Source organism: Rhineura floridana, chromosome 1, assembly GCF_030035675.1.
Source record: "Rhineura floridana isolate rRhiFlo1 chromosome 1, rRhiFlo1.hap2, whole genome shotgun sequence".
NCBI classification, from domain to species: domain Eukaryota; kingdom Metazoa; phylum Chordata; class Lepidosauria; order Squamata; family Rhineuridae; genus Rhineura; species Rhineura floridana.
The window spans coordinates 232703434-232730878 of NC_084480.1; the positions used below are offsets into that span (position 1 = coordinate 232703434).

General features: G+C 41.6%; 1 long non-coding RNA gene across 2 annotated transcripts in view; it reads left to right on the forward strand.

Annotated features, from left to right (window-relative positions):
* The window catches only part of LOC133369299 (uncharacterized), a 54629-nt gene that overhangs the window by 14913 nt on the left and 12271 nt on the right, over window positions 1-27445 (forward strand). For both annotated transcript variants that reach the window (XR_009758873.1, XR_009758870.1), the window contains exon 3: window positions 10304-10345. This is a non-coding gene — a long non-coding RNA (uncharacterized LOC133369299). The remainder of the gene's footprint in view (window positions 1-10303; window positions 10346-27445) is intronic.

Sequence of the window (27445 nt, forward strand, 5' to 3'; positions counted from 1 at the left end):
TGCTAAGCCACCTTATCACTGGCAGTTCCTCGGTTTTGTCTTCGCTCCAAAGGGGGGAAGTTCCTCCCCCTTCCCTCTGCCATCCATCCGAATACTCTTTTCCCAACTCTCCGGGATCCAGCTCCCCGGGATTGGGACCCCAGCTCTGCCTTCCGACAGGTTGCAACAATAACATAAACTCAATTCCACACCCATGAAAATGAGAGAGAAATTCTAAACAAAATAGAATGAAAAAATCTAAAGTGTACTGCGAATAATGTAGAAACATATCAAATATATTTTACAAGGGGGAGAAAATTCTGAGAAACTAGAGGACAGGTTTCAGGACAGCACTAATCTTCGCAGTTCCATTTCTAAGAAATGGATAGACGACATCAGCAGTGTGGAACATCCAGCCCATGGACCTATTTAGGTCTGCTGGGCCTCCTCATTTGTCCCATGAAGATATTTTTCTCAAGCCACTCCCACCTGCCCTTCCCTTGACATATTAGGTGTGTGGCAGGTAAAAACAGCAGTGCCAAATGGATGCTTCAGAACACCACACATGAATCTATGCAGTCCTCAAGGATCAGCTGATTGTTGGAGCTTGCATAGTGTGATGCACATCGCTTTGAAGCACTGATATTCACCTGATCATTTGGGCTTGCATAAAGCCATGTGTGGTATGCTGGAGCCCCCAAAATTGGCTGATCATCAGGACTTGCACCTGCACATGCAGGCAAAAATGGGTCTCCTATTATCAGTGTTATGTTAGGTGATTGGCAGGTGGATATCCTTCTAAAAGATAAGGATCCAGTTCACCTAAATTTAGAGAGAACATCCCATCCACTTGCAAGGCAGATAGGACTGATAGTGGAAATAATATCTTCACAGTCCAAAGTCACAGATTTCTGGGATGATGCAACAGAGTTTTCCCACATTATATAGTATTTTCTATTTTTTTTAATTCTCCTATACATCAAGTTTATTTATAAGGTGTCAGATGTGGCAAATGCACCTCGGGAAGCAGTCTCTCCATTGTCCCTTCCATTTGTTCTGCTCTTACTACCTTGTTTTATTGCATTTCTAGCCCTGTTAATGGTTGTGATTATTGTTTCACGTGCATGATTTATCCTGCCATATAAGACAATAAATTTGCATGCATGAATCTGAGCACAACCACCCACAAATGTAACATTTGTTGAATAGGCACCAACATTGTACATTTCCTCATACATAATATAATAAAAGAATTAAGGCAACACTTGCTACACAAATCAGTCCTGCCAGCTTCACAGGCAAAGATGGACTTTTTACACTATTGTTGTTTTGGTTGTTGAGTTAGATAGTTTAGTAGATAGCCTCTGGCACGTACCAACCAAGCCTGGATCCTCTGCCCCAAATCTGGCCCTGAAACCTGTGCAAGAAACTCTATCTGATGTATCTGGGTCAAATTCACTTTTTAATGAGAGATTAAAATTTTATCTTTGACACCAAAGCAATATACCCAGTCTTTAGGCATATAGGAAATCTGATTTCTATGGAGCTTTCCTCATAGTTATGAATATCTTTGCCTTTAGGAAAAACATGATGCATATCAACTGGTGGCCCCATCCACTGCTTGGGACAAAGTGGAAGTGAAAGAATGGAGCTTGGCAGAGACTGACTTTCGGTTATGCTGTATCCTACGGGCTATCTATTGACAGCAGATCTAGGAACAGCACAGGAGTGCCTTGCTTTTTCATATGTAGTATGTACTACATACTTGCAACACTCACACCATACTTTAAATTTCATACCGCAGTGTGTTTTCCAACACAGAAATATATCTCCTTGTAGAGGGGAAAAAACCCACCAACCAGGAAAATGAGAAGTAGCCTGTCAACCAACTAAACTGGCATTTCAGCTAGAGTGGTTTACAACTGACCAGCTAGATGGCTTCAACATCAGAAATGAAGATATTAAATAGCTGTGTTGTTGAAAATTATTACTGCATTTCTGTCTCGCCTATCATCAGTGTTGTGTGCAGAGAAGTACGTCATTTTACTCTCCTGTTTTACCTTCGCAACAACCCTATGAAGTAGAAGTGACTGGTCCAAGGTCATGATGAGTGTCCTGGCTCAGCTGGGATTTAAACCTGTGTGTACAATTTGCTTATAATTCTGAGCACTGCAGTTTTGGTGCATGTTTACAAAACCCTAGATCTCTGCTCTTAAGCAGTTCAGTTTTAGTAAAGTTTATCTTAAAAAAATTTGCAAAGTAACTGAGCTACTTTGATGTCAAGAGTTGCACTTGAAACATCAAAGCTGAGTTATATTGCAGTATTAGTTAGGTTATAAAGGACTTCAGTTTTGTTACAAAATATAATTTTGCCTTGATCCCAGCTATTTTTAATGGCCTCAGTTATCAATAAAACATTTTGATGCCACAAATTCATAAAACCTTTTCTGATACCTTTGCTGTAGGCAAGACTCTAGGTATTGTCTGCTAAACTGATGCACATCAGAGCTTTAACTCCCTCAACTCATCTTTATTTCTGACAATGTTGATAAGACAGTGCTGATATTAAAATGGGGAACTTTTTATATATAAAAAGATATCATTAGCATCATTTACCTAGGGATCATTGTATTATTCTAAAGAATATTAGGTGCAGTGTGTCTGCCTGTGAAATTAGAGCATATTAAACTCCACTGTGAAATGCAAAGTAAGAGCAGGATCCTTTTTATTTTCAACAACTGAGGCCAGATTCATTCAAGTGTGCTTCACATCCTAATGACAATTTCTTAAAAGAGCTGAATTTTCTTTGAGCCTCAAACCTTCGGGAACTCCATCATCCTAAGGTGTTAATCACCTAAAATTCTATTATAACAATATTCCAATTAAAGGAAGGTGGAACAATGCAGTTTATTTCTCAAGAGACTCAATGCATTGAAAAAAACAAAGCCACCTTGAAACCTCAAAGCACACAGTTTCATACCCCCTATTCCACCCACCTCTCACTGTTTTAATATCATCATGATGACTAGCTGCACATCAATGGAAGAAAGCTATATTTTGCTGATTTTGTGTGTGTGTGTTGTGTATTGTTCTTTTGGTATTTGTATTCAGAGCAGACATGCTGCAAAGTCACTGCAAACCTATTGTTAGCTGTGTGATTTGAAATGTAATAACAGGAAAACACTGGGAACTGGAGTGTGGTGTTTATATGTTAACGAAAAAGCAAATGACATTGGTGTATCACCCTCACTGTAATGGAATTGACTGATTGCTTATTGTTATGCCCACAACTGCAGATGGAATCCAATTATCTATACAAAGCTTTGGGGATTTGAACGTGCAACCAGAATACCTAATAATTTACAAGAAGGAGTCATAGCCCTCATTGGCAAAATGTTACCACTTACTTTTGAGGAGAGACCGAATTAACTTCATAAAAGAAATCACATTTGGAATCCTTTACCTGAGCAAATGGGAAAGGGCGGAATGTCTTAATTTTTTAAAGGCATATTTTCAACATTTAATTTTCCTGTCTTTCCAGAAAGATTTCTGAAGAACAAGAACTTTCAGGGCTGGAAAAGGGAATCATTGCTAGAAAGCAAAATGAATGAGAAAGCAGCCTCATCTATTGCAGGCCTGATCCATGGTGTATTCTGTGGGGTCGATCAAGCTGAAATGTTTGTCTCAATGACAAATTCACCCTGAAATTTTTCAAGGATTTCAGCCACACCTTAAACTTGTACCAGATAGCACAAAGCAACGGTGGCAGTGAAGTCTAGGATCTGACCAATATAACTAGAGGACTAGCTAGCCCTTCCAGTAGGCAAACTGAGACAACTGCCTCAGGCAGCAGAGGCAAGGGGTGTGAATCTGCAACCCCTGGGCCCACCATTTGTCTCTGCAGATTGTCTTTGCCTCCTCCTACCTGTATGGCAGTGAGGCTCTTCATCCCCTCCTTCACTACCATCCTCTGCAAAGGTCCCAAAAGCATTTTGGACAGGGTGCTGTGGTGGCAAAAAAATGCCTAAAATTAGGAGGAGTTTAACATTCCTGTTTCATTTTTTTTAAAGATGATGATATTTTTATTGCAGATGTTACTTAAATGCAACCCACAATTGTTTTTTATCAATAAGAATAATTCATTAATCTAATTTAGATATATATGGGTGGACCCATTGAAGTTAATATGCAAATTAATGATAATTTCAATAGGTCTACTCTAAGTAAGTTGACTACAACCCCATATGTCCACACAGCTATCCAAATGAAACTGATGATTACAAAATATGCATTCAAATGTAGACAGGGCAAGAAGATCTTGAGACCATTGGTAAATAGATGATGGGTATAAAGCCTTCCAACAATGAAGTTTCTTTCCTTTGCAGGATCCACTTTGTTGTCCATCTGTTAGTCTCCACATCACAGGAATATAATTTAAAAGTGCATGAACGTCCACAAACATCAAGATCTTTTTCCAAAATGAAATTAATGTGAACAACAATTTCTGATCCAAAAAGAAGACCCCGCAGGACACACCCTCATCATATGCCTCAAAGAGGCATGAGTTCCTGTTTAAAGGTTTAAAGTTAATTGCACCATACCTTGTCTCATAGGCCATTTTACATCAGAAAAATATTGGTCTTGGGAAAATATAGGGTGGTGATATGGCTATTCTACAGAAGACTACATCATAGTCCCCACTTCCCTTATTCTGCTTTGGTTACTTTGGCACAAGCCTCTGCTGAAGGAAGGGAGGATCTGTCAATTTCAGTTCTCTCAGTCTCTCATTTTTCCAGTCTTAAGTGCTTTGATTCTATGGAGGCAGTTCTCCACATTTCTGCAGCAATTAGCATTTTTAAAACATCCTGATCAAACTTTTTCAGCATTTTAGTGCACATTTTTCCGAATAAACACATTTTTGTATGCAGTTTTAAATAATGTAAACATTTTTGGCAGTTATTTTCACTAATGTATTCATTTTTGTGTACACTTTCCCCTAATATATTTTCGTAAACACTGCTTGGAGAACATACATGCACATTTCATATAAGTGTGAATTTTAAAGAATGGCTTTGTTTCAGTTCTCTTTTTTTTCAGAGTTCAAATTTAGTAGATTTAGCTTTGAATAACAAACTGAATCAAAATTCTCCCACATCTCTAGCCTCTGCTATTATCACTACTGCTGAAATGGGATGAAACAATCAAGCAATTTTGAGTGTTTTGGATTAGAACATGAATCAGCTTAAACATCAAACATGTTCATGTAAGTGAGTTGTGGATCACTCTGATGGTACCTAAGGTAAAAAGCAATCTGATCCACATAGAACTCAATCACCTTCTGTACTAGTATAGCAATTTAGATGATGTGCAGATGGTAGTTTCTGTGTAAATTATAACAGTAACTGATGTTACCAACTTTGAAGGATCATGTTGGAGTGTTCTGGATTAGTTTTCCTCAAGTACAACCTGGCAACAAGTAGGACTACAGATGGAAAGATCTGTCAATCTCTGTTCTCTCACTTTCTCATTTTTCCAATCTTAAATTCAGTTCTCTGCATTTCTGTAGCAATTTACTTTTTTAAAAAAGGTCCTCATGAAAATTATCCAGCATTTTAGTGTGAATTTCTCCTAATAATCACATTTTTGTAGGCAATTTTGACTAATGTACGCATTTTTGCAAGTCATTTCTCATTATACCGTATAATGCAGTTCATGTGTCATTTTCAATTATATATTCATTTTATGCACACTTTCCCCTAATATATGCACTTTTGTAAACATTGGTTGTCAAACTGCATTGCAAAATTCAAATAAGTGAAAATTCCAAAGGATGCTGTGTTTCAGTTCTCGTATTCTTTCGGAAAGTGTGAATTTGATAAATTTGGCTTCAAATCTGAACTGAATTGAAATTCTCACCCATCCTTAATGAGGACTGACCCAGTACAGCAAGTACATGTTGAAGAATAATACCAAATTTCCTTACAGGGCTACAGCTCTGCTATAACTGCTGTTAGATTAGCAGAGGCCTGAGCAACTTGTGAGCTGCCATACTAACAAAAGTCTATCAGTCGGTGTGGTTTGGTTGTTACAGTGCTGGACCTAGGACTGGGGAAAATCAAGTTCAAATCCCCACTCAGCAGCAAAGGTTGTTAGGTGATCTTTCATAGTAACCTACTTCACAGGGTAGTTCTGAAGAAGAAAACTGGGTGTGGAAGGGAGTCCATCTTGAGATCCTTAGAGAAAATATGGGATATAAATGTAACAAGTGGGACTTGAAGAAAAGGGTTACAGTGTGCAATGCTCAGTCAGCCAAGGATGCCCTTCCCCACAATATTACATTCTTGTTCCCTCCTGTAATTCCCCCTCCCTCCCCGACCACCACAACAGTTAGTCAGCATTCCATGTCCTTTCAGCCCTTTTTTCTATTTTTGAATTGTCCTTTTTTCAAAAGCTTTTCAAACTTCTTCAAACCTTTAAGCTCCCCCAAATGTGCTGATACCTCCCTCTTGTGCATGGATGGTGTCATTTGACTATGCAAGAACTGGCACATGGGAATTGAGTTTGCTGTTAGTATATATGATCAATAAATAAAACATGACATGCTTCTGCTTTTGCAGGGGCAGGACTAATTAAGGATAATACTAAATCCATCTTCACATGTGTGTGTGCAATGGCATACTTTCAATAAAAAAAATTAGAGCTGCAGCCCCACTCCCACCCCAGATCTGGAGCATGGCACAGTGGGAAGGGCATTTGACAGTTAACTCTTCAACAGTATTATGGTCCTGCAGTTGCTTTTTAAAGCAATTACATATACATAAATACATGCAAGGACACATCCAACATCACCTGTAGTTTGGCCCTAAGGCAGGCAGTGAAAACAGGGGATTTATTAAGCCAATGATCTGCCCCCATGGCATGGCTGATGGGTTTCATTCAGCTTGATGGGTCAAAAGTCATGCAGGTCTGGATTAGCACCTTCTGAAGGTCTAGGGACTTTGAAAGCTGCCTTATACTGAGTCTGGGTCAGACCATTAGCCATCTAGCTCAGTACTGTCTACACTGTATGACTGGTTCTTCAGGGTTTCAGGCAGAAGTGTTTCCCCACCCCCACCTGGAGATGCTGCAGAGTGAACTTTGGACATTCTACATGCAAAGCAGATATTCTGCCACTAACCTGAGGCACCTATGGTCTAGGTATGAATGAGCATACTTAATTGCTTTGTGATTACATTTTGTACAGTGTGTGCAAATGTGGACATGATTAAAATCCAGGGCAAGTTATCTCACCCTGGGTAGTAACTTGCTCCTGTGTGTCATCCTACCAAGGATGATTTTCCACATAAGGTACATACATGTGGTAAAATGATAATGTATACGGGATCTAATCCAGTATCCAGTTATAGTTTTTGTTGATAGATTTAAAACCCACCCTTCCTCCCAAAAGAAGCCCAGAATGGCAAACAACAACTGAAAATAACAATAAAAACATCATAAAAACAAAACATCTTGTTGCCCGTATCTCTGGTAATCCAGAGCCATTGACTTAGACCCTAACTAGGATTCTACTTTTGGGACTATTCTGAGAACTGAGTTTCGTTCATGGGATGCACCAACTGGGAAAAGGAAGGAGATGGCTTTCACCAATCTCTCCTTCCCTATGCAGCCCCTCAAACATCTACTCTAGAGGGTTGTGGGACCCTCCAAATCAGCATAAGAGGCAGTGCAGGGGTCTGTAGGTTAAGGGGAGATTCGCAAAAATGTCATCCTGCCCTGAGCTCCAGTGGGAGCTTCTGATGGATTCCGCTATCCTCTGAGAATGGAAGGAGTCTTTACATTCACTAGTTAGGATCCAAGCCATTGTTTAGAATTTCATCTTTTTATATTTGTGAGTTTTCAGAGAGCTGTGTTTTTGGGTGGGCAATATAAGTACCATAAATCAAATCAATTAGTAAGTAAATGTAAAAAAGTTTGTAATACTGTGCAATACTCCCAACTGAAAATGAAAATGTAAACATTCCTAACATAAGTCCCTAAACTAATTCCTTGAATGCAAGTCCCATTGCAATCAATGGTTTGGAAGCTTATCTGAACAATTTGTGCTTAAACTTATATAAATAGTACTCTCTAGATCAATTGTCACACATCACAGAATGATCCATTATGACTGGAATGTGGCAGGCAACAATTTAAATAAAAAGTACTTCTGTGCTTCCAGCTTGTGATGCTATGTATTGCTTCTATCATTTAGTGCACTGCATTGTCACAGCAAGTGAGCTGACAGGACCTGATGTAAAATGATGCAAAGAGCTATGATGGATGTTGTGTGACACAATGTAATTACAAAGGAAGCCATCAAAAGAACATTACATTTCCTGCAAACACAATTTCCTACACATACAATGCCTAATCAACTAAAAACAGATATTTCAAACTCTGTTGCTAGGCCAATGTTACACCAGTTTTTAAGGAGGGAGAGAGAATCAGGGCTCATCTACACAGTGGTTTAGTGTGTGTTTGGTGCTACTCACATTCCCTTTTAATTTGCATAGTTCACATGACTTTACTGGCAAACAGAAGCTATCACACAATTTCCCCCTGTAAATCCATACTGACCCAATCCTCTGATAATACGAAAAGAGAAGGAAAAAGCATCTTCATTCCATATCTCTAGTGCTTGCAAATGCTGTGCTCCCATGCTTTTAGGTGGGTGTGTCAATTGTTCCCCTCTCCATGCCCACTCCCTCTTCCTTCCTTCTTTAATTTCATTTCCTGTGGGCTGACAAAGAACTACTGGCTGCTCTCCCCCATTCTGCAAGCCTTTTTTATGTTGCTGCAAATGGTGCCTTACTTTTCTTTCCCCCCAACTTGTGCACAAAAGCATTACACTGCTTAAACCAGCCTTTCCCAAACAGTGTGCCTCCAGATGTTGGACCAAAACTCCCATCAGCCTCAGCTAGCATTGCCAATGGTCAGGAAGATGGGAGTTGTAGTCCAACAACATCTGGAGGGACACTGGTTGGGAAAGGCTGTCTTAAACAAAGATTTGTATTTCAGCTATATTGTACCAGCGGAAATGCAATAATCACACTTCTGGGTTGTTTTTTAAATGAAACTAACTGGTAGAACACACTGAGCATGTTTGGTTGCCAACTAACCAGAGGGAGTGGAAATGGTAAATTAGAGGACATGGTCATTAGGACACTGCATGACTGATCCTTCCCCTCAGTGTGAATAAAAAACACCCTGTTTGCCCCTGGCATTGAGACCTTATTGTGGATGTTGCAAATAGAAAACGGAGGTAAAAACACCATCTTTAGTAATGCTCCCATGTGGATAAGCCCTCAGATGGCTTTGGCATTTTTATACCTGTTGGGCAAATGATAAAGATAAAGAGGAATAAGTTTTATATATTTATTCAATAAATATATACATTATAGTAAAGCCTAGACAGAAAATCATATCTTACATCTGAAAACTTTGTATAAGGAATTGTACAACATTGTGCAATCTTTCCTATTTTCTAGCCCTAAATATTTAGATACAGAAGAAGCACGATAATGTGTTTATAATGTTAGCATTAAAGAACTTTCCTTTAAGATGGCACAAGAATTATTCTACAACATTTGTCAAATATGTTATCTCTTCAACAAAAATGGTCCAAGAATGCACAAGATTTCGAAAACAATCCATGCTGACATGCTCTGTAGTTGACACATTTTAAACTTTTGAGGTCCAAATCTTCACTTTTTTAAAAAAAATGAATGCTAAATTTTAGGTCCAGTTGAAAAAGAAGGCAGGGATCCTGCACTTTTAATAGTTATGTAGAAGGGGGAATTTCAGCAGGTGAAAAACAATGCAGGTTGAAATTTCTTCTTTGATGAAAGTATTAAAGTAATAGGCAGGGCTAGGCTTGCCTGTGAATTCATAGGTGAGGAGAAGGTAGCAGGCCTATAGAGACAACTCAATTAATTCCTAGACAGACGTTCTTGTTTTGCTTGTTGTTGTTATGTGCCTTCAAGTCGATCATGACTTATGGCAACCCTATGAATCAGCAACCTCCAATAGCATCTGTCTTGAACCACCCTGTTCAGATCTTGTAAGTTCAGGTCTGTGGCTTCCTTTATGGAATCAATCCATCTCTTGTTTGGTCTTCCTCTTTTTCTACTCCCTTCTGTTTTTCCCAGCATTATTGTCTTTTCTAGTGAATAATGTCTTCTCATGATGTGTCCAAAGTATGATAACCTCAGTTTCATCATTTTAGCTTCTAGTGATAGTTCTGGTTCAATTTGTTCTAACACGCAATTATTTGTCTTTTTTGCAGTCCATGGTATCCGCAAAGCTCTTCTCCAACACCACATTTCAAGTGAGTTGATTTTTCTCTTATCTGCTTTTTTCACTGTCCAACTTTCACATCCATACATAGAGATTGGGAATACCATGATCTGAATATTAAGACTAAATAAATTTGTGGCCCTAGTTCAACAACCATGTGTGTCTTGCACCTTTATTCTGGGTTGTGGGTGTTCAAATGTGACTATTATGATGTTCATTACAACCACAACCCAGATTAAAGGACAGAAAATCATGTAATGTGGAACATCCTCCAGCTTGAAATCTCCACATTAACAAATTTACTTTGCCAGTGGGATCTGATGCTATACCATTTCTTGAAGTGAAAATTCATGAAGATTTGCCTGGGCTTGGGAAAAATAATAGCAGCCAGGGAGAGTCCCTATTATGATTGTTTTTATGCCAACTGGAAATAACTGAGTTTAAAATAATTTGCCAGTCAAATAGGTGAGAGTTCCAAAGATGATGCCTGATGATCACTAAAACGGCTTTGTCTCTCACGTTCACCAATCTAATAGGACAGGGTGTGTGAACTTTATCTTAGAGCTCAGACCAGCTTGTATGCATGCAGGTGGTCCTTCAAACATTTAACAATACACCAGTCTTCACTATAGGATGACACTTCCAAGTATCTGTTAGGACCTGCTAGATCTGTAGACCTGGGTGGTGAATCACTGAATTGTAGCTGGCAGCCTTCTCAGTAAAGAATCTTCTAGACTGACTCCAGAGGGTTGGCCATTAGATCTTTCTGGCAGGAGGGACTATAAAGAGCTTCTGGTTCCAGCTTTGCTTAAGAGGCAAGGTCTGCCTGAGCACTAGTGCGTCTTGCATTTCTTTTTTGCTTGCTTAAACTTCTCATTCACCTAATATTCATCATCTCTAGGCAATTTACAGAACATATACCCTAATACAAAAATTTAAAAGTTCAACAATCTGCAACACAATAAACAGTCTAGTGAACACATTGGTAAAACATAACAATTTACAAAACCATTCTATTGACATGAGTGCCACATATTTACATAAAAACTGATACCACACTAAGAAGCAACAGTCCATCACTCAAATGCCTGGTGATACAAATTGGTTTTCAATCCCTAGGAAGAGTGTTCCGTAGTCAGGGGGCTACAGCTCAAAAGGCCTTCCTTGGTGCCACCCTCTGAAATTCTTTTAGAGGAGGTACCTGGTGGAATGCCTCTGATAATAACCTAAGGGTTCAGGTAGATTGGGAAATTGTCCAGAGCTTCAGTTGGGGTAGGAGAGAAGGGGGTGTAAGGGAGAAGGAAACAGAAAAATGGGATGAACTTTCATTGTGAATGAAAAGTCTAGCTTTTAATCACAGAAAATTATTTCCCCAGTTACTCAAATCACAGAAGGATGGTGAAGTAAACATGTGGATCCTCCTCCTCCCAAGTTTTGGCTGGGAGAGCAGGGTATAAGTAGGGGAGTGTTAAGACAATTCTGACCAATTTTTTTAAAACTTTACTGATGTTTTCACGTTCTGTGTGTTCAGAAAAGAAAGGTTCCCTCTAGTTCCAATCTCTAGTTGGATCTGTCTGAAATTTGGCAGATGTAATCCAATCTAGAGAGGATCCTTTGGCCGCAAATTTCATCCACTTATGTGAAAATGGAAAAAAAAAGTTATAACCATTTTAACATTCCCTGTGATAGTCAATGGAGGCAAAATAGAGCTCCAGATTTAACAGATCATATTTGGATTGGGATAAAAATTAATGGAATCAGAATTTATTTATTTATTTATTTATTTATTTAATTACATTTTTAGACCGCCCTATAGCATTGAGCTCTCAGGGCGGTGTACAACAGGATAAAACACATTTAAAATATGAGCAAGTGTGAATTTCATTATACAGTTATAAAAACATATTAAGCACAAGATTAAAAGATTAAAATAAGCATTACAATTACAAAATTTAAACTTAATATGCCATTTAAAATGCCTGGGCAAAGAGGTAGGTTTTTACCTGGCGCCAAAAAGATAGCAGAGAAGGCGCCAGGCGTATCACGTCAGGGAGGGCATTCCATAATTCGGGGGCCACCACTGAGAAGGCTCTAGATCTAGTTGTCATTCTCCGGGCCTCCCTATGAGTCGGGACCCGGAGAAGAGCCTTCGAAGTCGAGCGAAGCGGACGGGTAGGCACATAGCAGGAGAGGCATTCCACCAGGTATTGCGGTCCGATGCCGTTTAAGGCTTTATAGGTAAGAACCAACACTTTGAATTTGGCCCGGAAACATATTGGTAGCCAGTGCAGTTGGGCCAGAATAGGTGTTATATGGTCAAATTTCTTTGTCCCAGTAAGAACTCTGGCCGCAGCATTCTGCACTAGCTGAAGTTTCCGAATCATCTTCAAAGGTAGCCCTACGTAGAGTGCATTACAGTAGTCCAATCTAGAGGTTACCAGAGCATGGATAACTGAGGCGAGATTCTCCCTGTCCAGATAGGGTCGTAGTTGGGCTACCAGTCTAAGCTGGTAGAATGCATTCCGTGCCACCGAGGCTACCTGAGCCTCAAGTGACAGGAGTGGATCTAATAAAATCCCCAAACTACGGACCTGCTCCTTTAGGGGGAGTGTAACCCCATCTAGGGCAGGTCAAACATCAACCATCTGGGCAGAGAGCCCCCCAACCAACAGCATCTCAGTCTTGTCAGGATTGAGCTTCAGTTTATTGGCTCTCATCCAGTCCATTATCGCGGCCAGGCAGCGGTTTAATACATCAACAGCCTCACCTGAAGAAGATGAAAAGGAGAAGTAGAGTTGCGTATCATCAACATATTGCTGGAAACGCACTCCAAATCTCCTAATGACCTCACCCAGCGGCTTCATATAGATATTAAAGAGCATGGGGGACAGAACTGAGCCCTGCGGGACCCCATACTGGAGTACCCAGGGACTCGAGCAATGCTTCCCAAGCACCACCTTCTGGAGACGACCCTCGAGATAGGAGCACAGCCACTGCCAGGCAGTGCCTCCAACTCCCAAATCCAAGAGTCGCTCCAAAAGAATACCATGGTCGATGGTATCAAAAGCCGCTGAGAGATCAAGGAGAACCAACAGAGTTACACTCCCTCTGTCTTTCTCCCGACAGAGGTCATCATACAGGGTGACCAAGGCCGTTTCTGTACCAAACCCCGGCCGAAAGCCCGATTGAAATGGGTCCAGATAATCAGTTTCATCCAAGAGAGCCTGGAGTTGGCGAGCGACCACACGCTCTAGAACCTTGCCCAGGAATGGGACATTTGCTACCGGCCTATAGTTGTCAAGATTATCAGGGTCCAAGGATGGTTTTTTTAGGAGCGGTCTCACCACCGCCTGTTTCAGGCGGAGTGGGACCACTCCCTCTCGTAGAGAGGCATTGATCACCTCCTTGGCCCAGCCGGCTGTCCCATTCCTGCTAGCTTTTATTAGCCATGAAGGGCAAGGATCCAGAGTAGAAGTGGTCGCCCGCACCTGTCCAAGGATGTTGTCCACATCCTCGAGCTGTACCAACTGAAACTCATCCAATAAAACAGAACAAGACTGTGCTCTGGACACCTCGTTAGGTTCAACTGTTACAATACTGGAGTCAAGGTCCCGGCGAATGTTCATGATCTTGTCCTGAATGGCACAGAGTAGATCCAAACTAGACTGGGCTGCTTCCAAATGCTACACAGATGCAAGGCAAATCTTGTGGCTGCTACATACCCTTAGTATTGAAATAGGTCTCTCAAATGGCACTAACCCCATTCTATTGTTTTAAAAAAACAATCTAGAGGAGATTGGTAGTGGGGAGGGTGTATGGCACATGTGTAGTTCCTGTGCAGGGTGAGCAGAGCTTGGAAAAGTTACTTTTTTGAACTACAACTCCCATCAGCCTCAGCCAGCATGGCCACTGAATTGGGTTGATGGGAGCTGTAGTTCAAAAAAGTAACTTTTCCAAGCTCTGAGGGTGAAAGCCTGTACAGTGAACTGAATGATAAGAGAAAGTCACCAGCTACCTTCAGAGTGTCTGTAACTGGCAGAAGGCTGACCCTCCCTGGGTGTGAGATGGGGGGGAGTAGATGTGCCTTGTGTGAAAGATATTGAGTGGGTCTGTCAGTTTCCAATTCTCTTACAGGCCTACTGGCATAATTGGTTCAGGTAGATTTTGTTGGTGGGTTTTTGTTGGGTCCATATCAGGTTTTAGGAGGAGTCTTAGTAAGGAGGAATAGGGGTGATGCCACCCCAATTTAAGTGATCATGGGTAGAGGGAGGTATAGCCATGGGGAGGTGGTGAACTATCATAGAAAATGAGGGCAAGGCTATCTACTCCTTGTTCCTTTCTCCCACTCCTCTCATGGATGGGTTCCTCGTTGCTCATCTGCTGTGCCCCCTCGCCTGTGTGTGCTGTTGTTTAACGCCAGATCGGTACGCAATAAGACCATATCCATGATTTGATCATGGATGAAGGTGCTGATTTGGTGTGCTTTAACGAGACCTGGGTGGGTGAGCTGGGAGGAGTTGATCTGACCCAGCAATGTCCCAGCTACAATACTTGGTTCAAAACCAGCGCAGGCTGCAGGGATGGGGAGAAGTTGCTGTGGTCTACAGAACTTCCATCTCTGTCACCAGGAAACCACTCTGTCTTAGAGCTGCCTGTGAGGGCCTGCACCTGGTGTTGGGCCAAGGAGACAGGAAACTAGGGTTGCTGCTGGTATACTGTCAACCCTGCTTCCCGGCAGCTTCTCTGAACAAGCTGGTGGAGGCTGTTTCGGCTGTGGTATTGGAGGAGCCTGGAATGATAATCCTGGGTGATTTCAGTGTCCATGCTGAGGCTGCTTCTAGTGTTCCGACTCAGGACTTCATGGCCTCCATGACAACTGTGGGGCTGTCTCAAATTGTAACCGGCCTGATGCAGAGGACAGGGCACACCCTTGATTTGTTTTTTTCTCCAGATGGAGGAAGGGGTGGTCTGGAGATGTGGGGGGTGGATGTCACCTCATTGTCATGGTCAGACCACATCCTGGTGAAGTTTAGACTTATGGCTCCGATCCTCCCCTGCAGGAGTGATGGACAGATTAATACGGTCTGCTCCCAGATGTCAAGAACTGCTGCCAGTTCACACCAGGACTCAGTTCCCAAGCCCAGGTCAATTGATCCTGGCCAGGCACAACCTGTGCCTCCTTTACCACAGCTGAGTAAACCAACAACAACCCTGTAAGGTAGGTAGACTGCCACCACCCCTTAAACATGGTCACCCACTCTGGGCCAAGGGGAAATCCCAAGTGCCAGAAATAACCTGCCAAGGATTCCAGTAGACAAGAGCCAAAGATGCACTCCTTGTCTTAGAGCTTTCAGGTAAAATAGCCCAAATATATGGTAGTCTGTGGCTAATTGGCCAAGGTGTTGGATTAGAGCCAATTTCCCCCTGAAATGCACACTGGTAAATAAGAGGTAGCTTTATTAGAATAAAATATAAGTGCAAAAGGTATGGCAGTAAAAGAGTTCTTTAAGCCAAACAACCCCAAGGTCTAGATAAAATACAGAGAGAGTTCAAATCACAAATAAAAATAACAAACCTGTGTAGCCTAATCTATATTCACACAAGATTGGTAAACCAGCAGAGTAACATCATGGTTCCACATCACCTGAGAGATGTATAGGCAGGATAGCAGATGGAAGATGGAACCCCAACATCAGGTAGCACCAAGGAACATTGGGGAACAAAGAACTAAGTTATTGGTCCTATTCTTATGGAGAAAAGCCTAGCAACAACCAGAAATTAATTAGCCAATCAGGGGGCTTTCTGAAATCTTCTAGATCTTTTGTGCCTAAAGGTCACACACATCTCCAATCTTCCCAGGCCTATGGCCTTGAAGTACCAGTCTAGGGCAGATAAGCAGATGTTCTTGCTTACTGCTTAATTAACTGAGTTCAGCTGTGAGAACTGACTATCTCATGGCCTCTCACAGGCCTTAATTCAGACAAGATGCCCCCTCAATTCCTTGTCACAGAACCATTTTAGAAACCAGGTGTTCTTGACAGAGGAGACTAATGGAATCCACAGGATTCCTAAAGGCCCTAGGGGAGTTCCCAGTAGATAGAGCAGGTGACCCTGTTGAAGCACTTGTCATGCTATGGAACAGTGAGGTGTGTCAGGCTTTTGACATAGTTGCCTCAGAGCACCCTCTGCGGCATTGTGGAGCCCGGTTTGCACCTTGGTACACCAGTGAGCTAAGGGCAGTGAAACAGGCTGGATGACAGCTAGAGCACAAGTGGTAAAAGATGTACTGTGAGGCTGATCAGACACGAGTAAAACATCATAAACATGCCTACTGTGCGGCAGTGAGGGCGGCAAAGAAGGCTCATTTCTCTGAAACCATTGCATCCTTAAGTAGCTGTCCAATGGATCTTTTCTGTATTGACAGGGGTCTGTTGACATCAACTCCAGGAAATTGATTTTAGACCCTCCAGAGGCCCACTATGAATTGTTTGCAAGGCACTTTGAGGGTAAAGTTGCTTGCCTGTGTAGCAATCTTGATTCCCCATCTGCATCTACAGCAGTCCCAGTGAGGAGTCCAGTGATGTGGCCTGATGACATTGACAAGGTGCTTGTGATGATACAGCCAGCATTGTGTCCTCTCAATCCTTGCCCTTTTTGGCTTATTAAAGCTTGCTGAAGGGGTTTGATCGAGTGGATCCAGGGTATGGTCAATGCATCATTGCAGGAGGGAGTGGTTCCAGCTTCCCTGAAGAGGCGGTGATCCATCCACTCCTGAAGAAGCCCACCAAGGGCCCATTTGTTTGCGACAACTACCACCCTGTCACAAATACTCCCATTTTAGGGAAGGTGATTGAGAGGGTTGTAGTGCAGCAATTGCAAGTACTCTTGGATGAAACAGATTATATTGACCTATTCTAGTCTGGGTTTAGGCCTGGTTATGGGACTGAATCGGCCTTGGTAGCCCTGGTGCATGACATTTATTGGCAAAAGGACAGGGGGAGTGCGACCCTGTTATTCTTACCTGATCTCTTGGTGGCTTTTGATACCATTGACTATGGTATCCTTCTGGGCTGACTTGGTGAGATGGGTATTGAAAGCACTGTTTTATACTCGTTTGTTGTTGTTGTTATGTACCTCCAAGTCGACTATGATTTATGGCGACCCTATGAATCAGTGACCTCCAAGAGCATCTGCCATGAACCACCCTGTTCAGATCTTATAAGTTCAGGTCTGTGGCTTCCTTTATGGAATCAATCCATCTCTTGTTTGGCCTTCCTCTTTTTCTACTCCCTTCTGTTTTTCCCAGCATTATTATCTTTTCTAATGAATCCTGTCTTCTCATTATGTGTCCAAAGTAGGATAACCTCAGTTTCATCATTTTAGCTTCTAGCAACAGTTCTGGTTTAATTTGTTCTAACACCCAATTATTGGTCTTTTTCGCTGTCCATGGTATGGGCGAAGCTCTCCTCCAGCACCACATTTAAAATGAGTTGATTTTTTTCTTATCTGCTTTTTTCACTGTCCAACTTTCACATCCATACAGGCGAGAAGCCTATTATTGAAACTGAGTTGCCTCTACCTTGTTATTTAGTTATCATTTATTGTTACAGTTTTTATTGTTTGCTTTCTGATATTCTGTTGTTTTATATGTTTTGTTATGTACATCGCTCAGAGTGGCTGGTAAATCCAGCCAGATGGGCGATTAATAAATTGAATAAAATAAAAATAAATAAATAAATAAATAAATAAGATCAGAAATACCATGGTCTGAATGATCCTGACTTTAGTGTTCAGTGATACATCTTTACATTTGAGGACCTTTTCTAGTTCTCTCATAGCTGCCTTCCCCAGTCCTAGGCTTCTTCTGATTTCTTAACTATCATCTCCATTTTGGTTAATGACTGCCAAGTTATTGATAATCCTTGACAAGTTCAATGTCCTCATTGTCAACTGTAACACTGCATAAATCTTCTGTTATTACTTTAGTGGTTTAGTTTAGTGGTTTAGTGGTTTAGTGGTTTAGTTTATTATTAATATACTGTCACAGACCCATTCAAATAAAATAGTCAATTAAAAACATCAGAATAGTTAAGATACAGAAATATAAAAGTACATCATAAAAGAAATAGCAGTTAAGAGAGAAGAATCCTCTTGTGACTCCTTTGAGCAGAGAAGAGGAACTTAGCTACTGTCTCTGTTGTAGACTTATAAAATCAGCTAGGAAATATTTCAAAAACCAGACCAATGGCCTGCCAGGAAAGTTCTTCATAATTGGGCCAAGTAGTATATCGTGATCCTTGTGATGTTCCTGCTTATATTGTAAATATGGTAAGTGCTGGTTATATAGAAGACATATGGTAAGTGGAATGAAAGAGGAGGGGGAGTACATGAGCAGTAGAATGCTGGATGATTGGCTGAGCGTTTGAATGGCTGGGACTATAAATGGAAGAATGACAGTTGAATCAGGGAGGTGGAGATTTGGTGGAGGTTTGGTGGTGAATTGAGGTGGTGGCTGTGAGGTGGTGTTTGGAGGTTGTTGTTGTTGATAGTGACTCGGAGTTCTGAGGCAGTTAGTAAGAAGTCAAGTACATTTAGAAAAGTAGTCAAGCAGTATTTAGAAAACCTAAATAACTATAGGCCGGTAGCGGATGTTCCATTCTTGGGCAAGGTCTTAGAGCAGGTGGTTGCTAACCAGCTCCAGACACTCTTGGATGAAACCGATTATCTAGATCCATTTCAATCCAGTTTCAGGCCCGGTTTTGGTACTGAGACAGCCTTGGTCGCCCTGTACGATGACCTATGTCGGGAGAGGGACGGGGGGAGTGTAACCCTATTGATTCTCCTTGATCTCTCAGCTGCTTTTGATACCATCGACCATGGTATCCTTCTGGAGCGACTTATGGAGTTGGGAGTTGGAGGTACTGCCTGGCAGTGGCTCTGCTCATACTTGGTAGGTCGGCTCCAGAAGGTAGTGCTTGGGGAGCATTGCTCGATACCCTGGGTTCTCCAGTATGGGGTCCCGCAGGGGTCAGTTCTGTCCCCCATGCTCTTTAACATCTACATGAAGCCGCTGGGGGCGGTCATCAGGAGTTTTGGAGTGCATAGTCATCAGTATGCTGATGACACGCAGCTCTACTTCTCCTTTTCATCTTCTTCAGGTGAGGCTGTCAATGTATCGAACCGTTGCCTGGCCGCAATAATGGACTGGATGAGAGCTAATAAATTGAAACTCAATCCAGACAAGACTGAGATGCTGTTAGTGAGCGGTTTCTCTGATCAGATGGAGGATACTCAACCTGTCCTGGATGGGGTTACACTCCCCCTGAAGGAGCAGGTTCGTAGTCTGGGAGTTCTTTTAGATCCTTCATTGTCACTTGAGGCCCAGGTAGCCTCGGTGGCACGAAGTGCGTTCTACCAACTTCGGTTGGTAACTCAGCTACGTCCCTATCTGGGCAGCGACGACCTCGCTTCAGTTATCCATGCTCTGGTAACCTCAAGACTGGACTACTGCAATGCGCTTTATGTGGGGCTACCTTTGAAGACGGTTCGGAAACTGCAGCTCATGCAAAACGCTGCGGCCCGATTGTTGACTAGGACCAAATGATCCGAACATATAACACCTGTTCTGGCCCGTTTGCACTGGCTGCTTATATGTTTCTGGGCCAGATTCAAAGTGTTGGTTTTGACCTATAAAGCCTTACACGGCACGGGTCCGCAATACCTGATGGAACGCCTCTCCCGATATGAACCTACCCGTACACTGCGTGCAACATCGAAGGCCCTCCTCCGGGTCCTGACTCACAGAGAGGCTCGGAGGATGATGACAAGATCTAGGGCCTTCTCAGTGGTGACCCCCGAACTATGGAACAGTTTCTCTGACGAGGTGCGCCTGGCGCCAACATTGCTTTCTTTTCGGTGCCGGGTTAAAACGTACCTCTTTTCCCAGGCATTTTAATATATTTTAGTATATTTATAACACTCTGGTATACTAAATTAATTGTGTAATATGTTTTTAGCTTTGAGAATTTCTGTTATGCGTGCGGTAATTATTATGTGATTTTATCTTATTGTATTTTTATATTTATGTTGTTCACCGCCCAGACAGCCGTTGGCTGTAGGCAGTATAGAAACTGAATAAAATAATAACAATAATAACAATAACAATAATAATAATAATAATAATAACAATAACAGAATATAGATGAAACCATACGCTTGTGAAACATTCCTTAAGTAATCTTGTTATTTCTAATTCTCAATAAATATTTCTTGGTTAAATAAAAGCCTGATTCCTTCAGCTGGGATACACATACCAGGGGGAATAGCAAAGTAACCAAGGCTGAACAGTTTGTGTCGAATGGTGGCAGCGGCGGATCGGAGGAAAGTGTATCCAGTCCCACAGAGAAACCCAGGGCTGTATGCTTCAGAGTCAAGGGGCTGCAGAGGGGGTTACAAATGACCTATACCCATTGACACAAGGTATCGGAATAGCCAGGCAGAGACTAGGCACAGTCTATTGGCTAAAAGGGTTACAAAGTGTCGGGTGGTGCTGCCTAGCAGTGGGATCTTTTGAGATCGGTGCTAGTGCTGTAAAGGGTAAGAATAAACCTAACGTTCCTGTCTGCTGGTAGCCACAAGTGAGAGCGTCACAGGTGGTGCTGGGGAAGGATGTCACAATCCTCCCTATAAAAATTTCATACAAAAAAGACATGAGTCAATGTTTCAACTTCATCACCACAGGACACATCTGGTCCTCATAAGGGACACCTTGGTAACGCCCTTCCAAGAGAAAGGAAGGGAGACAATTAAACCCAGCTCTGGAGAATACATGCCGATACTTAGGAATAGTCAGATTCTCCAAAGAGTTAGCATGTTTGGGGAGCTGGAAATTCAGACCAAGAGCATAGGGTAGGGGAGCATATTTTGCAAGCATTTGATACAGAAAGTTGAAAGTCAATATCCCTAATTTGTTGGTCTAAAATGAATTTAGCAGTCCTAAAATTTTGTGTAAGGATAAAATCAAAAGAAAAACCTAATGAATGCAGTTTAACAATAAAAAAATTAGACCAAGAACTGATGTAAACGTCTTTCAAAAGAAGATTTAAATAGCTTAAAGAAGGATTGCTGAAGACAACCTTAAGCCAATATCTAAAAGCAGAGGACCATGCAGCGCATTCGATAGAAACAAGGCCGGCCTTGAGACATAAGCCCACAGCTGTGACACACCTTGGCATTACAAATAGAGATCTCCGGAATTTTGAAAGGACACTTTCCACAGCTGGATTAAATCCCTGGATCCAAATTGGACCACCGTACAGTAACTGAGGCAAGATTTTAGCCTTAAATACCTGCATGGCCATTGGAATATATTGGGGCCCTTTTGTATAGAAAAAATGAAAAACTGCCTTGGTAGTATTCTGGGCTACCTGCACTGAGTGCTTTCTGTGGGTCGCCCAAGAGAGAGTGGAAAAGAATGTGACACCCAGGTATTTAAATTGCTTGATTTGATCTATATGTTGCCTGCCAATAATCCACTTATTTGACTGAGGACTCCTAGAGAAAACCATAATCTTGGTTTTACTAAAATTAATTGACAGCAAATTGTCCTTACAACAGGCCATGAAAACACATAATAAACGCTTGAGTCCTATTTTTGATAGACACATAAGTACGGCATTGTCTGCATATAATAGTAAAGGGCATTTAGTCTCTGCCAACTTCTTACTTGATCTCTTGGTGTCTTTTGATACCATTGACTATGGTATCCTTCTGGGCTGACTTGGTGAGATGGGTATTGAAGGCACTGTTTTACAGTGGTTCTGATTCTATCTCCAGGGTCATTTTCAGAGAATACCATTGGGTGATTGTCTTTTGGCCCCCTGGCAGTTGTGCTGTGGGGTGCCGCAGGTTACCATCTTGTCCCCTATGCTATTTAACATCTATATGAAGCCCTTGGGAGCGGTCATCAGAAGATTTGGGGTGAAGTGCCAGCAGAATGCTGATGATACCCTGTTCTATTTCTCTGAATTGGGAGAGGCTGTGCAAGCCCTTGACCAGTGCTTGGAGTCAGTGGTGGGCTGGATGAGGGCCAATAAACTGAGTCTGAATCCTAGCAAGTTGGAGTTGCTGTGGGTTGGTGGTTCCCGAGTTCAGATAATTGATCAGTTGCCTTCTTTGGATGGGGTTGTACTCCCTCTGAAAGAGCAGGTCTGTAGTCTGGGGTACTCCTGGATCCATCTTTGTCACTAGAGGCCCAGGTGACCTCAGTGGGTAGGAGTGCCTTTTACCAGCTTCGGCTGGTAAGACAGCTGCGACAATTTCTGGACTGGGATAGCCTGACCACTGTTGTCCATGCACTGGTAACCTCCAGGCTGGATTACTGTAATGCACTATATGTGGGGCTACCCTTGAGATTGGTCCAGAAGCTGCAGCTGGTGCAAAATGTGGCATTGAGACTGCTCACTGGGGCAGGGTATCACCAACATGTCACCCCACTGCTGAAAGAATTGCACTGGCTACCTTTTAGCTACCAGGACACATTCAAGATTCTAGTTATGGTGTACAAAGCCCTATACAGCTTGGGACCAGGATACCTAGGGTTGCCATATTGCCCAGATAGCCGGGGTTTACCTGGATTCTATGCATGCCACCCAGCACCCGGCTAGCCCCTTACGTGGCCCGGATTCTCAGCTTTAATTTAAAAAAAAATTAAGTTTCTAGGTGGTCCGGTTCTCGAGATATACATTAAAACATCAGCCACCCCCCTCGACTGTTAAATCTTTCTTTAAACAGTACTGTACTATAGCACTTTGTAGCTTTAACCCCGCCCGTTCAGCATTGCAGCCAATCAGGGATTGTGTTTCAGTTTCATTGACCTGAGGCAGTGTCTAGAAAACAAAATGGTGGTTTCAACCCCCCCCCGTTTATCTGAAAATCTCATAAATTGGGTAAGTATATACATTTCAGTTTTTTTTCCTCTTGTGTGCAGGAGTCAGAGCTTGGGCAGTGTTTTGAAAACCTTCCCAATACTTGCTTTTTGTAAAAGCAATGCTAATCCCATATGCCCAAAGTAAATCCCATTTAATTCAATAGGACTTACTTTGAGTAGACATGGTTATGAATGTGCTGAAAATCAATGGGACTTTGGAGTGAATGTAAAAAAGAATTATGTTTCTGTTCTAACTCTTTCTGTCTCCAGTCCAATTTTAAAGCAAGTAGGCAGGGCTTACTTAGGTATTACAGTTTTTATTCTGCAGGAAAGTAATACTGATTTTTTAAAAACTAATACTGATTTTTCTGCAATGACCAACTGGTTTGACAATAAACTATTATATGGGCTGTATGTATTTATACATCTGCTGTGTGTGCGTGTGCATGTATGGAGTCTTTCCAACACCCCTGTGAGGTAGGGTTGGAAACCAAGGCAGCTCACAACAAGAAATAAAGCCATTTAAAATCCAATGACCATAAAACAAGTATAAACAGTTGCAAAACAGCATAAAGTGGCATGATTCGGAATTTTGGGTTGTGTGAATGAAGTTGCTTATTACTTGAGGTTGCAGTTCTGTCCCTGTTTGAGTAAGCCCCACTGAATACGCTGGGACTTGCTTCTGAATAAATAAATTTAGGATTGCACTATAAATATCTTTACAGTTTGTGTAAATAATAAATATATTTGATAGTCATGCTTATATACATATTTCTTCATTTATCATATTTTTGGTTTTTGGTTAGGAATCCTGACTGGTTGTGAGATGCTTAGTTTTTTGCCTTACTCATAGGAATCTTGTTGTGGTTGGTATGGTATTACATTTAGGAAAGTGTTACTGCCTTCTGTGTTTTTTTTTCCTATTTGCATTTCACTTATCTTTAACCTCACTCCATTACAGCCATAGAAGCAACAGCAGCATATGCAAGATAATTAATTCCCATTAGTGATAAGAACAAGAATTTATAATTATTATTTCAATTAAAACAAGAGGCTTATCAATACTTTGAAGAGGACCAGATATTTATTTTCTTTCTGAGCCCAGGACTGGGTCTTTCATGATGCCCGGTGTGTGTGGGGGAGCAGGAGAGTAGTCTATAAGACAGACATCCTGGCATTGGTAATCTAATTAGCAAGGTATGTGTGGGGTTGTTGCACACTTCCAGGCCCAGTTTCATTTTGAGTATGGAGGTGGAACCTGTGTAGATGTGGTTGAGAAATTTTGAGTTAAGCAGAGCTCTGCTTTTATAAAACCTAAGAAACATACAGATACTTTGAAAGTCTGAGTGCCTGCACCAGTGGAATACTGGAGGAACTTGTAAAACTTGCTGCAACAGTATTTAGAACTGAGGATGTGGTGTGAAAGACTCCTTTTCCTAACATTTTGGCTTGTTTTTCTCCACCCACCACATCTCTGAAATATATTGTATATGTTATGGTTAACCGTGCTGCTGCCCTGACTTACTTTATGTTTGTTGCTATTTTGTGTTTTTATTATGTTTTTATATTGATTGTGTATTTTTATTGTTTTTATTATATTTGTAAGCTGTGCTGAGCTCTGTTTTTAACAGCAAAAGGGCAGGATATAAATTCTCTTAATCAATCAATAAATACTCCATGGTGTTGGAAACTAGAGTCTAGGCATTTAAGGCTGAAAATGTTGCTTTTAAAAAAAAAGATTTCTCACATCTTTCCCCAGTTTTTGGTGGTAATTCCTAGGCACAAAAACAAAACAACTGGACAATCCAGATATTAATATGCAAATAATATGCAAATAATATGCATAATATGCAAATTAACCTGCCTGGATTTGTGGAACTGGAATATAGCAACCCTAAGGATACCTGAAAGGCCATCTTACTCCTTATATACCCAGTCGATCACTGTGTTCTGCAGGTGAGGGCCTTCTGCAGATACCATCTTATCAGGAGGTCTGATCTGCATAACATAGGAAACGGACCTTTAGTGTAGTGACACCTACCCTTTGGAATTCCCTCCCCTTAAATATTAGACAGGTGACATCTCTTTTATCTTTTCAGTGCCTATTGAAGTCCTTCCTCTTTCAACAAGCCTTTTAAGTTTCTGTTTCTGTGTTGGAATTGCTTTTTAATATATTTTTAAATCTCCTTTTTAAAATAAAAATAGTTGTTTTTAAAGCTTTTTAAAAATATTTTTAAAGATGTTTTGTTTTAATGTTTTTAATGGTTGTTCTGTTTTAATATATTTTAAAGTCTATTTTTATGATGTGTGAAAAGTGTTTTTAGTGCTTTTGTTTGCCGCCCTGGGCTCTTACCTGGAGAAAGGGTGAGATATACATCTATAAATAAATAAATAAATAAATAAATAAATAAATGCCTAATACTTTACACAGGAAGTGTACAAATCAGAATATCAATGCTGTTATGCCCATGTTGAGTTTCCATGATTCAGTTGGGAATATAGTGCACAACCCAACTTTGGAAACGAAGCTAGGTTGAATGGTGATTAATAGTCAAAGTCAAATCACTTTATTTGCTTTTAGCCATAGGCCATTGCACAGTGTAAAACAAACAATTAAAACCATACAGCTTAAAACAACTTCAAACACACGCTCATGTCAAATTTATGCTCGCTGGGCTTGTACGTAGTTTGCTCTTAGCTTTTTTGCGGCTAGAACAAAGTTTGCCACCGCCATAGTGACCTGTATATGGTTGTCAGCCAGGAGCTCAGCCACCAGGTCGCCAGGTGTCCTTACTCTGGGGCTAATCAGAGGCGCTAAGAATTTGTGTCTGGGGTTTGAATATAAGGGACAGGTAAACATATAATGCACTAAGTCTTCTGGCACATTACAACCAAAGACACAGTAGCACTCCTCGATCGGGGTCCCCAGATACCTGCCTTCCAAATAGGCCGTGGGCATTGTTTGGAATCTGAGTTCCGTGAATGCTCTTCGTAGAGAGGGGCATGTCAGGGTGTCGAAGTACCGTGATTTAGCATGGTTGGGTTTAAAGCAAGGGAACCAGGATGAGAAACGGGCCACAACTATCATTGCCCTATCTTGGTTCGCATCATAATCGAACACCCAGTTACGGAGCTCAGATGAGTTGAAGCCTATGAGTTTCTTTTGCGGGAGGGCATAGGTTTCCAGTATTGCCTGACCTCCTTGAGCCCAGCCCCCAATCCGAAGTTGCTCTTGCCAGCAGAGCTTTGTCAGGGAGGTGTCCTCCATGATAGAGATTTTCCTCCAATACCTTAAATGGGCCAGATCGATTTTGGCTGACAATGAGGGGAGGCCTAGTTCGGCTCTTAAGTGGGCAGCAGGTGTACCTTGAGGAAGCCCCAAAATCTGTTTCATGAATACATTTTGTAGTGACTCAAGCCTGGATTTAAGTGAACTACCCCAAAGCTCTGACCTGTACAGGATTTTTGGTAGGACTTTGGCCCTATAGATTTTCAACATCGGGTCAATCAGGTGGCCCCCATGGGTATAAAAAAACCTTCTTATTTGGCCAGTCACTCTGGCGCCCAATACTTTGGTAGCCTCCAACTGTGGTCTCCATGAGAGTTGGTCACTGAAATGTATACCTAAATATTTAAAGGTGTGGACCTGGTCTAGTGGTTGCCCATTTAGGGTCCAGGTTGATTTTGCTTTCTTATGCTTCCCGCAAATCATTATTTTAGTTTTGGAATGATTGACTTGCAACCAGTGGGCTTTGCAATATTCCTCTAGGCGGGCCAGCATTCTTTTAAAACCGATTTTATTTAAGGAAAGCAAGGCCAGGTCGTCCGCATATAGTAAAGACGATATTTTCCTGGGCCCTACCGCTGGAGGAAAAAAAGACGGAGAAGCCAGTGCTGTAATGATATCATTTATGAAAAAATTGAAAAGGAAAGGGGCCAGTATGCACCCTTGTTTGACACCTCTCTCAACTGGAATTGGTCACGAAAGGGTTCCATTCCTCCCCAGTCGGACCCGTACAAGATTTGCCTGGTGGAGAGACCGCATAAGCCATAATAATCTTTTATTGATATTCAGTTGGCTTAATTTGTGCCATAGCAGGTCTCTATCAATTGAGTCAAAAGCGGAGGCAAAATCCACAAATGCCACGTATAGAGACCTGATGGGCCCAGATATGGACTTTTTTTATTAAATGATGGAGAACA